This window comes from Numida meleagris, chromosome 3 (assembly GCF_002078875.1).
Source record: "Numida meleagris isolate 19003 breed g44 Domestic line chromosome 3, NumMel1.0, whole genome shotgun sequence".
Classification (NCBI taxonomy): domain Eukaryota; kingdom Metazoa; phylum Chordata; class Aves; order Galliformes; family Numididae; genus Numida; species Numida meleagris.
Window position 1 is genome coordinate 19,680,178 of NC_034411.1, and position 12,086 is coordinate 19,692,263.

The window sequence follows — 12,086 nt, forward strand, 5'->3', positions numbered from 1 at the left end:
GACAGACCAAAGAAAAAAGCAATCCTGTAACTGTACACTCATATCCCAAGCTCTGTGCACCCTGTACTGATTGGCACAAACTGGTGGCAAGCACCAGACCACTCTCCTGGGCTCTGCGGGCTGGTGTGAGGATTTCCACCCCCCACTGCTGTGTGCCCCAGGGGCTGGAGCTCCTCTTCCCGTAGATGACAGATCACAGCAAAACAGAATAAAAGCAATCACTATTTTTCACGCTGTCCTCTGCCATTCCTTCCCGTAAGCAGCAGATTGTTGTATGTTAATGTTTCTATTGTTTTAATATTCTTGTTTTCCTCATTCATATTCTGAGGTATTATTGTTAGTGCCAACCCATTTGATTTATTATTTAGAGAAAGCACTTGTTCAAAAAGTCAGCGCTGGATATTAAATGGTGATTGCTTGCAATGAATTTCTTTTTAACATCTGCAAAGACAATTTTGTCTTTTCTTCTTCCACTTAACTCTAAATGAGAGATCTTAAGCATAGTTAAATAGGATTCATAATATCTCGCTGACTGAAAATCATCTTGAAATGTGGAATGTGAGGGCAAAAATAGTTATCACATACAAAACCGTCTTCCCTCTGAATTTCTAAAGGAAGGCAGAGGAGGACGCTGTCCCTGTGTGCGCATTAGTATTCCTGGTTGTGTTCGTGGAGAGAGACCACTGCGGGGCCAGAGCCACATGGCTGCTGCAGGTATGGATCTAACTGTTCTCTTCCTCTCCCTTTCCCCAGGTTTTAAGCCTTTGGCATTAGTACTCTAGTATATACATATATATGAAATAATGCAAGCTTTAATTTTTTGTATATTTAACTGTGACACCCAGAAATACTCCCTAAAGCCCATTTGATTTGAGAGAGATTTTCCATTGCCTTGAGTAACCATCAAATCAGCTACATGTTCACTTAGAATATTTTGTCATTGTTTTTTTTTGGCCAGAAAAGTAGCATCTCAGTAACTGTATCGTTAGCGTCAGTGTGATGGTAAAGAGGTAGCATAACGCCTCCGTGTTAATTACCGTTTTTACACAGCTACCTTAAAAACTTGTGCAAGTGGGGCTGCTGAAAGATCCTCAACTCTGTCCTTGAAAAACAAACATGGAAGGGGCCATAAATTAAGGTACAACTCAGACGCTCATTGTCACTAGCCAGGGTACCAAGATGGACCAAAAGAGCAAAAGGAGGATTCCATCACAGATTTAATTAATCATCAGGAAGGCTGGCAAGACAAACGCATCTGTTATTTCATACATTTCCTAACATGAGCTGTATGAAGGGACTGAGCTTTTTAGTTTTGCTTTGATTATTTTTCTTTGTAATACAGAGAACTTAGTAGCAACTAAGTTTGTGAATGTTTAAAATAGTTGGCTTCCATAGTGAAACGCTGAAGCAGAAATTAGTTCCTGGTATAGAATGTGATATATTTCTGAATAAATTATTTATAATGATGCTAATGGTCACAGAATTATGTTTGAATTTCATGATGCATTCTAACAACAGTGACGTGAGCTGCAGTGGGCTTTGCACGCATAAGCATTTTGCCCACTTTCCCTTATAGATTGTGGCAAACAGTGTCAGTGACTCTGGCTGCAGAAGCCACGCACTGGCCGTGCTCCTCCTCTAAGCCTTGCAGGCTGCATTCCTCTGCTGGATCTCGTGTGTCTGCTGAAAGGAGAAATATAACACAGACCAATGGGATGCACATTGTAATGCAGACTGATAGGATGCTTGGTAATTGCTACAGAATCAGAGAATACCCCAGTAATAGATTTTTTAGCTTATTTTTTTTCTCCTTTTATTCATAAAATGTGGCTGTTGTATCAGCTGTAAGCATGCGTGGTGGTGTGATGCGACTAAAGTTCTCTGCAACATTCATTAGATGTAGTTTTCTTACTAAGAAGAGAATCCAGACTTAAATCTGCCAACTATGTCTTTTATTCTGTACCATTATGTATCCCATGTATACCACATAGGTTGCAAAATATTATTCTGCAAACAAATGATTCTATTGCAGTGGCTTCTCTATTTCCTCCACATGGGCCTTCATCTTCCAGCTAGCCTTTAGGAAATAAGGGCATATTTGTGCCTTTCAAAGGACATGAAATTAATAACTAACGCATTTCAAAGTTTGCGTAATGACTTCAGAATGGGTAATTTTTAGGAACATATTTAGATATGTACATGCATATAATTCTTTTTCTTCTTTAGAGTAGTATTTAAATGGAGACGGGCTCTCACTGAGAAAGGCAGGTAACAAGCACTTGTTTGAATCTCAGTGACTTCCAATGAAATGCCCACTGAGGAGAAATGTATGCTCTGTTTGTGCAGGAATACTTACCTGACTTTCGACCTGAAGGTAGAGAAGAGGCTGCAGAAGAGATGCCTGTAAAGAATCCTCTGTGTTCATGTGGCTGCGTACTTGTGACCCGTTTGGACATTGTTGATTGGCCCAGGGTAGGGAGCACCGGAGCGGTGGCAGTGGTGGGAAGGCACAGCCAGCTGCACGTGCCACCTAAATCTCTGCCTGAGGGAGGACTGGAGGCTGGAGCAAAACATGAGGACCTGTGTGGCTGCACGATGACCTGAAACAAGGGTGGCACCCCAGGGAGGCCTCACCTGCATGGAGGACAGGAGAAATCATGATGAGGATTGATCCAACAGAGTGTAGTGGCTCCCTTGGATCTTACAGAGGCCTGCTGAGATCTATAGATCTGTATTTAAGGACTCCTAAATAGACCTCATGACTGGTCTGACAGACCGTGACTGCTGCAAAGGAGACACGGCCAGGCATGCTGTAAATCTGTTGCAGACCTCGGGTAGCTGAGCATCACGTTGGAGGCTGCCCCATGTGCACACCACAGCCAGGAGCTGGAAGGTTGGTGTTCATGCTTGGATTTGTCGTTTCCTTTGCTCGTTTCGTGGTGGTGCTCAGGTCTAAAAGCTCTTTCACATGGTCATACAATAGCAACCAAATTAATCAGGTGGAGATAAGTGGAAAAAGCTCCTAAAACCAGTAAGCTCTTTGTGTCCCCTAACATAGTGTTTCTGTACAATTTAGTGTGGTTTTTTTTCCTTTCCTGCTTTACCCTTTTTTTTTTTCTTCCCCTGAAGTGCTCCTGAGTTGTGTCTTTGCATGTAAAATTTCAGCCTACAGCAAGTTGTTGCTGTTGATGAATTACAAACTGCTTAAAGACAGGGCTGTAAGGGAAATTCTGACACAAGCTTCAGTACAGCAGCACAGACTTGTTTCCCAGGCACCAAAATAAACCAATATTTTCCTTTTGAAATAGTTCTATTAAGTCATCCCCAGCTTTCAAATCCTCCTCCGTTTCTTTCCTGATTCCCGTTCTGAGTTATCTGTGTTGTTTTGAAAAGGAGAGTCTCCAGTCTGAGCCTGTGCTCCCAAGTCCTGCTGTTTGTTGCCTAAGGAGCACACAAAGGTTTAGATTGCATCTTTTCAATGCATTATGGCACCGCAGCCTAAAGCCAATACTTGTTTTTTAACTGGCAACCTGCCTGTACGAATGGAGGAAGCAGATTGCCTCTTTGCTGAACACTTAGACAAGGTACTGATTTAACAACAGTGGACAAGCAGCTGGGAGCTGGGCTGTCAGCCTGTCACACACTGACAAATCTGTTGTTCATATTCAGGCAGGATGTTCCAGTTAGATTGCCATCAGTATCATCCATCTACCACAGGCATGTGATGCGTACCCGCATTGCCTGCATACCCATGGACAAAATGCTGTTGATACAGCTTTCCAAGGGAATCTTAAGAAAACAGCTAATTTGATGATGTTGTTTTTTTTTTCCTGTGGTTTTCTGCAATGAGATCAGTAAGAAAGCAGATTCAGTTTTTGTCTCTTCCTTTGTTTCCCTTTTGGTATGCTGGAATTATGCGTGCAAATTGGTGGTTACTCCAATTTCATGTCTTGAGCATGAAAAGAAGCCTCTGAGTGGAGCCTTGCCACTTTTTGTCAAACCAATGAAAGCTTTTTCAAAACCCAATTCGATAAAATACAAACTAAAACAGAAATTATAAAAGGAAAAAAAAAGGAGATTAATAAATGCACATAGGAATGACATTGTTCTGGCTCCCAGACTGATTTTCAACATATTTTCATATAAGCAGAGTGTTTGTAACACTGAAATAATGCACTCCTGAATTATTTCATCCTCATGGCAGGGCTCAGCCTGTGAGAGAACGCTCAGCTGAAACCTGTCCAGCCGTGTTCATGTTCATCAGCTGCTGTCGGTCTGCGCTGGGCTGTGCAGGAGCCCTGCACTGAGCACTGGGGGTGCGTGTGTCAAAGCTGTAGAACACGTGCGGTAAATATTTTAAGCCAGCCATACTCTTGCCTATTCCTTTCTTTTTCTGTTTTTTCTTTTTTTTTTTTTAATTTGGAAAAGCTGCTTTTGAATACTCTGATTGTATATTCAGCGGATTATAGTTTTAAATGATCTGTCCTTATGTCATAGTTATCCAATTTGCAGCCCCGTGTGCCCTTTATCTATTCCTGTTCCAGCTTCAGATCTATAATCCCAAAGCCCACGAAATGAACTCCTAAATTTAACTAGGGAAGAAAAAAAAAAAAAAAGGTACATCTGTATAATTTCTTCTGAATTTACCATCTGATTTGCTGCTGCCTGTTCATCACCTTTGAATGATAGAAATAACCTGCAGCTCTCTCAAGGAGGTGATGGAGGAAAGAGTCTGGTTAACTTCCTACTAATTCTCAGGGTGTTATATACCTTTTTACATTCACAGACAGACATTGGTGTAATTTAGAACGGTAATGACTCTGAAAAGTGGTAAGCTAGTCAGATTCTTAGTATTAATCTATATCCTTTCACATTTTAACCTAATACTGCAAAAATCATAATGTGACATACATTTACGTAGTGTGTAATTTAATCGGCTAATATCTTCAAGTCCTCTCAGTAGCCCCTTCAATATAATACCTTTTCTGGTCAAGAAAGCCATTTAACTTCACTATATTTTTCACAGTAAGGTTCAAGATCTTCTGGAAAACACTGAGTTCATGTAGGTTAGTTACATTTCCTGTCTAAAAGGAAAAGAAGGACCTTGCAATTTTAAGCTTTTTTTTTTTCTTCCAGTAAACCCACAGAGTGCTGGGAGCCATAGAAAAGATTGGTAAAACATGCATAAAGAGAGGAGGCTGATGATCTACAGGATTTTCTTTGTTGAAGCAACCACAGCCCAGAGCCTGGTCTGTTAAAACAGCCCTACAGGTTTGTCAGACTTCAAATGTAGGCTGTAGGCACAGCAGGTAAGGGGATTTCTGTGTTCTTCTTAGAAATATAAATAAAGTCTGAGAGAATCAGACTGCTTCTGTGGTTGAATATGAGTAGAAGTAAACATGCTTTAAAGTGTTTTATACCTGGTCACATGTCAAGGCGCAGCTCCAATTTTTTGTACACAATGGCAACAACATCAGTTCTCTATCATTGTAAAATCTTTGGGTGTTCTGTTCTCTGCTCTGAAACCTCAGTCATTTTTGATTGACAGGAAGATTACCTAATAAACCTTCCCCACAAACTAATTAATCACTGTGAATACAACACTAAATTGGCAAGCATAAAAAAGCAAATGAGATGGGTGTTGAAGACCGTTTTCAAATGACCTTAGTTGAAAGCCAAGTACAGAGTGCTGAAAGCATCAATAACATTATGCTGCTGGTAAACTTCTTCACTAGGGTGGGTGGCTTCACTCAGTGTGAGGGTGGGCTGTGATGTCCCGACATGATCAGTCAGGAACCCATCCAGTTGGTGGGACTGGGACACCACTTCTTTCGATAGAGCTCGGGACGTGGGACCTGCTTTATGGCTCCTCTGCTTTCTTTTGCAGTTATTGATTGCAAGTACTTGTCACAAATAAGGCACTGCTGCAGTCATCATTATTATTATCGTAATGCAGAAATCCTTGTGTGGCCATGAGTCTTGTTTCGTGACCAGAGGCCTCGGCCCCGCAAGCTGTGAGAGTGCCTCTTCCCCAGACACAGGTTTTATCAAGATAAAGTCACAACACTGTGATATTGCTGACAAGTTTATCTAAGTCTGAGGCTTAGGTCAACATAAGATCTTAGTTCTCCACTTTCTTTTTTCTTTTCTGGTGTTTAAATACCATGCACTGCCTTATTTATGGCTCAAGTATAGGGCACACCAGCATCATGGCAGGAAATACAGTTGCCAACTCTTCAAGCCTTGAAGACAGGAGAAAGCTCTGCTGGGTTTATCCTGCTGAAGCTGCTCAGGGAGGCCAACGCCAGGCTTTGCTTGGGCAATAGAGCAGGACACGCAGCCTCTGCCATGTGGGGAGCAGAGAAATTCAGAAGGAGATGAAAACAACACCATGTTAGTGAACAAAAACAGTGTGAAAGGTATGGCAGTTTTTTCAGCTGATGTAGGAATCAAAGGAGTTGTGTTTCTGTAATTACAGCCTGCTGAAGCCTGTTCCGGTGTGCTTTTGATTTAATACCAGCACCGTATTTCAGTAACGCACTGCTTTACCCATTCATCCTGAGAGTGGACCAGCATAGGCTCTCTTCTCTGCAGTTCTCAAACAGATATCCACAAATCATCTCAGGGGCTTGCTAACTTTTTGTTCCTGATCTTTTACTTCTTTTACAGCTCCTGTGCAAACCAATGGCTGTTGCTACCCTGTGCCTGTGGGCAGATCGGAGCAGTGAGCAACTGGAATCCAGCTGGTGCTTCTGCTTTTCACTTAACATTTGAATATCACTTAAAATAATAATCTAAAATGTGTGGCCTTTGAACTGCCTTCCCCTCCAGCTTCGTGGGGCTGTACATATGAGCTCAAAGGGAGCCAAGTGCAATGGGCATTTATAGGGCAAGAAATCTTCAGTGGGGCTCAAAACAAACTCAGCCTGAGCCAGATGGCTGGCTTTCTCCATAGCATTTTGCATCTTTTTCCCTTCTCCATCCCACAGATTCGTGTGCGTCCCTCGGTCCCAATGGCACACTCTTCTGCACAAGCTGCATCTCATCCCCAAACACGACCATTGCCTTACACAACAAGGGATGGCAATGGCATGGCTGCTGCTCTCCAGCCACTGCTCAGCCTCCCACAGCCCCCCTTCTCTTCCCCTGCCAGCCCCTTCCCCTCCCCGCTTCCATCCCGGCTGCTCAGAGGCAGCAGAGAGAGGGAGAGAGGAATTATTTATTGTGTGCCTGTTGAAAATGAAAGGCTTTTACATTTTAATGAGCACTAAATAGGAGCGAGGAAATATTGTTCATTAGCTGTAATCTGTGGAATTGCTTGAGTGAACTTCCTTTGGAGGCCGCTTTAAACGGTTCACTCAAGTAAAGCAGTTTGTATGGTAATTAAGGGAGCATTTTTCTGTCAACATCTGTGCCGCTATTTATAACGCTGAAGGTATCTTATTACTCCACCAGAGAAACATTAAAGAGGATGGGCAGAGGGTTGGTTGTATTTTTTTTTTAAATATATATGTATGTGTATGTATATATATATGCATGTAACATTTCTACTTTCTCTCTTCAAAACCTCTCCCTTTCTCTTGCTTCCTTTTTGCTTTCTTATTCTCTTCCCGCTACCCCTCAATTTGCAAAGAAAAACACCCTGTCCAGTGTTTTGTGATAGTAAGGATTATCATCCTGACATCTTTCCATTAATCATACCCTTTGCTCAGCAGCCAGGCAGGGAGACTCAATCTGCTAAGCAAAAACAAGAGGCCTGTGTCTTTGGAAACCACTCTCATCTCTCGTCACTCCGCAGTACTGGAGATGCCTTCTGGCTGCGTTATTACGGTGTCCCTGGACGGGTGGCACAACATGGCCACATCCTCAGCGCGTCCCTCTGGAAAGCCCAGCCCAAGCTGCTGGTGCTCTGAAGGAGTGGCAGGGGGTGGCAAAGGGAAACAACCTTTTGTATGTTTGGTCTCATCAAGTTAAGGTTGGTGCTTCAATTTTGCTGCTCTTAGGCTGCTTGGGAGAAGAGTTTGGGCTATGACTGAACTTGTTTTTCTGCATACAAAAATAGAAAGATGTGTGTTTGCATTCAGTTGATGGTTGGACTTGATGACCTTAGTGGTCTTTTCCAACCTTCATGATTCTATGATAACACTGATCATCTTAACCCTGACCAGCCCATACCATGCTAGCACAATACGGAGCCAGCACCAGGTATTGTTTTACCCTTACTTCTTCCATCTTTGTTTTTCCCTGTAGTCATAATAATGAAGTTTGCATCCTGAACGCAGTTCATCACTTAGAATATGACAAATATTGTCCTGAAAAGCTGTAATTGCTAAGGCAGAAATGGATGTTACACAATGCCTCTGAGCCCAGTTGGCTCATGGTGATTCCGAAGTAGCTGTGAGCCATCTCCTGTTGTAGTCATATGCAATTCCCACTTTCCCAACCCTAAACATCTTCCTGCTTCCCTTCTCACTATCTGGATGCTTTATTTATGCCTCTGCTGCTTTGCTTCTCCCTTTAGCCTTCTGACGTTAATTTCTTCCTCCCCACAGCTAAACCCAAATCTGGGGATTTTGTATGGGTTTTTCCTGGGTGTTTTGCATACATGCTGAGAAGGCTGTAGAGAAGAGAGAGGAACATTCGTTCAATGCTGTGAAGGTTTTACTTGGTGTAATAGAAAGTATAAATAAATAAAATAAACTTCCAGTATACGTGGAAAAATGCAAGTAGATCTAAAGCTTGCTAGAGTGCACCAAAAGCACTGCCCTATATAAATTAAAGATGCTTTGCCAGAGCCAATAACTTTTATAGATTTTTCTTTACCTGTAATGAAGGAAAAACATAAATGACTATCATAAAAAGTAAACATTAGAAATAGAAAATCCCTTTTACAGCATTCAGTCCATCTTTCTGCCAATAACAAGTTGTTCCCTGTAGTATATTTTTCTAGTGATTCCTTCAGACTAGTGTTAAACATTTCGAGTGAAGGGCCTTGCTGCTCCCTTGAGAGGTGGTCAGAAAGCCTCGTGCATTTCAATGTCAGGAAGTTTTTCTCAGCAACTTCAATTTTATCTGTCTGTATTTCTTCCTGTTAGTGTTAGGATGTCCCTGTAATTAGTTCTGTTCATTTGAATTTTCTTATTGATGCTCTTTAGAAGGTATGTGTATTGTATATCATCATTTCACAGCTCTGAAGCAGAATTTCCAACTACACACTTTTTTTTAAAATTATTTTTGGCTTTATTTATTTTATAGGTAGCATTTCCTTAATGTTTGCATCCTATTAATAGCAAGAAAACTTATCATATCACCAGGCTTAACACCATTGCTCTTTTATTTTGATGGGTAACCAAATCGCAGGACCCTGACATCTGGTATTTTTGGTAGGGGGCCAATGCTGGTTTCAGAAACAGGAGAAGAGCTTTCAAAGAGAAAAATTGCAAGCAGGCAGAGAACAAATAATTGAGAGCAAAACTGACTAGCAAGTAAGAGAAGCCCAAAACAAAAGGACTGATATTTTTCAGAAGAAAACAAATGTGTGATGGTGTCTAATAAATGAGAAACTTACCTGAAGATAGAATCATTAAGGTTGGAAAAGACTTCTGAGATCATTATGACCAACCCCAACCCACCCCCACCATGCCCACTGACCATGTCCCTCAGTGCCACATCTCCACATGTTTCATGAACTCCTCCAGGGACAGTGACTCCACCAACATCCTGGGCAGCCTGTGCCAGTGCCCGACCACTCTTTCTGAGAAGAAATTTTTCTTAATATCCAACCTGAACCTTCCGTGGTGCAACTTGAGGCCATTTCCTCTTATCCTATCGATCCTGCTACCTCTCACAAGGTGCACAGTCAACTGTCTGATAGTATGAACACTGTCAGGAGCAAAGCAACTGTCAACGGTTTACAGGCGTTAGGCCTGATTCCGTGACAAAGGGGACGGGGGACCCAAGGGCCCACGTCCCGGGAAAAGGGGAAAAGGGTAGGGAGATGGCCCTGAGAGCAAAGAACAGCGGCAACAATCTGAGGAGAAACAAACTAATTTACTAAATAAGATATCGGAATGCAAAACAACACACTATAGTACAACACACAATAATTACAATTTAAGCTGATAAATCCAATACAGAGAGAGAGAATGTCCCAAAATCAAGGTAGGCCTTACTCTACTACCGACGATAAGACGGCTGGAGAGCGAGGTGCTGCCAAGACGAGAGACGGCGGAAAAAGGGACGAGGTCTTGTGATCTGCAAGTTTTTATACTGTGAGCTTTTATCTTTTCCCTCCGCCTGGAAAATGGTAACAGAGGAGCAAAGTACCGTGGGGAATGTAGTAGTCCTTCTCTTCTGAGGACCAGGTACATTCACTACATGATGTTATGATGTGGAGTACCAATAACCGAAAATCATAAAACCATGACAGCAACACGGTTCATGTCTTTGCTGAATTGGAAGAAAAAAAAAGTACTTATTAATCAGGAAGCTCATTCATTGCCAGAAGGCAGTGTTTGATTATTGTGTCCAGCCTTCTGTGTATCACAGATTTTCAGATTTGCCCCGAATCTCTTGTGAACTTGGTTTGACTAAAGCAGAACTTAACCAATCTTGATTCATTTTATTTCCCTTAATATTTAAAACTTTAAAGTATTTTTAGCTAAGCTTACAGTGCCAGAAGACAACTTCAGAAGATGTAAAGACCTCCACTTGGTTACTATTGGCTGTAGTGTTGGAATTGTCGGCCCTGGTGGTACAGGACTAAAACAGAAGCCTGCCTAGTAATTGGTTACCTGTATCTCCTGCAAGGCACATTTTACCTATTTTCATTAAGTATTGAATTCAACCTAGTTGTTTAACACCTTTTATTTAATTCACTGTAAACAGTGAAATAAAATACCATGCAAAAAGCAGGAGAGGAGGAAAATATTCTTTACAGTAATTGCTCATTATCTCTTCAATTATATTAGTGGTGAAAGCAAGGTATGTCAAATGAAGAGATAACTTTGAAGCATGTCAAATACTCCTATCTCTTACTGCTGTTAAGGTAACTATATTTTAAAAACATCTTCCTTCTTAAGTTGTGGCAAAATTGTTTCTCCCAGTACTGTACTGCATGGCGTTATATGGTGCCATATAAAATGGAGCTTCACAAACTGCTCTAGCTCTGCATCGCCAGTGCATCTCCTTCCAGAAAAGATCTTACTTGTGAACTTATCTTTGGGTATGAAGTTGAATGGAATTTAAGTTCATGGAGAAACTTTAGTGCTTTGCTGAGCGAGAATGCATTTTAGTAGATGCTTAAGTATTTTTCTCAAGAGGTTTGCCATGCATGAGACTTCTTAAAAGGCCCTTCTGATTTAAAAATACCTGAAGCTCTTTCTAATGAGGATGTATAGCATTCTACTCAAGGTAATCAAGACTCATGACATCACATATTTTAAAATTCTTATTAGGAAAGATAAAAATGCCTTACACTCAATAAAATAAGTGAAGGTTGGGGTGAAAGATAGGAACAGAGGAGGATTATAGTACAGTAGAAGTGCATAATTATCTCTTAATGAATTTCTTCATTTGTAACCTTTCTTTATCTATAACATATTTACCTATAAGCTCTTTAAGGCAGGAATTCATCATTCTGAATATATATGAGAAGCCTATTGTGGTTCAGGGTGCGTTTTAATATTTAACAGCAGATCATTTTCTACGGACGTCATAGAGTTTATTGTCATAATATGTTGTATTTGTTAAATATCTCAACAATACAGTAGATGCAGACCAAAGGGCAATTTGGGCAATTAATCATAGTATTTTCCAAAGATCTAAAACATTCTGTGCTTTTGGAAGGTAGTTCTGAGGCTTCCCAGGTAGTGCACTATTAACACATGACGGGACATGTTTCAGGGGTTCATTAATACATGTTGTAGATGTGCAGCCTCATGCATTCAGCCACCTGAGGCATGCATTAATGGACCATTAAAACATGCCCAGGAGTGTCTTAATGCTATTACAGTATGGCTCTGCAGTTTTTAATTCACCTTTTTTTATAAAACGATTATTTTCAAAAAGACAATTTTTACTATAAT

At 41.1% G+C, this 12,086-nt stretch overlaps 1 long non-coding RNA gene across 1 annotated transcript in view; it reads left to right on the plus strand.

Moving 5' to 3' along the window:
• LOC110397008 overlaps positions 455-12,086 on the plus strand; it is a 30,685-nt gene continuing 19,053 nt past the window's right edge. The window contains exons 1-5 of the long non-coding RNA XR_002437459.1: positions 455-714; positions 2,347-2,893; positions 4,205-4,347; positions 5,137-5,309; positions 6,670-6,746. This is a non-coding gene — a long non-coding RNA (uncharacterized LOC110397008). The remainder of the gene's footprint in view (positions 715-2,346; positions 2,894-4,204; positions 4,348-5,136; positions 5,310-6,669; positions 6,747-12,086) is intronic.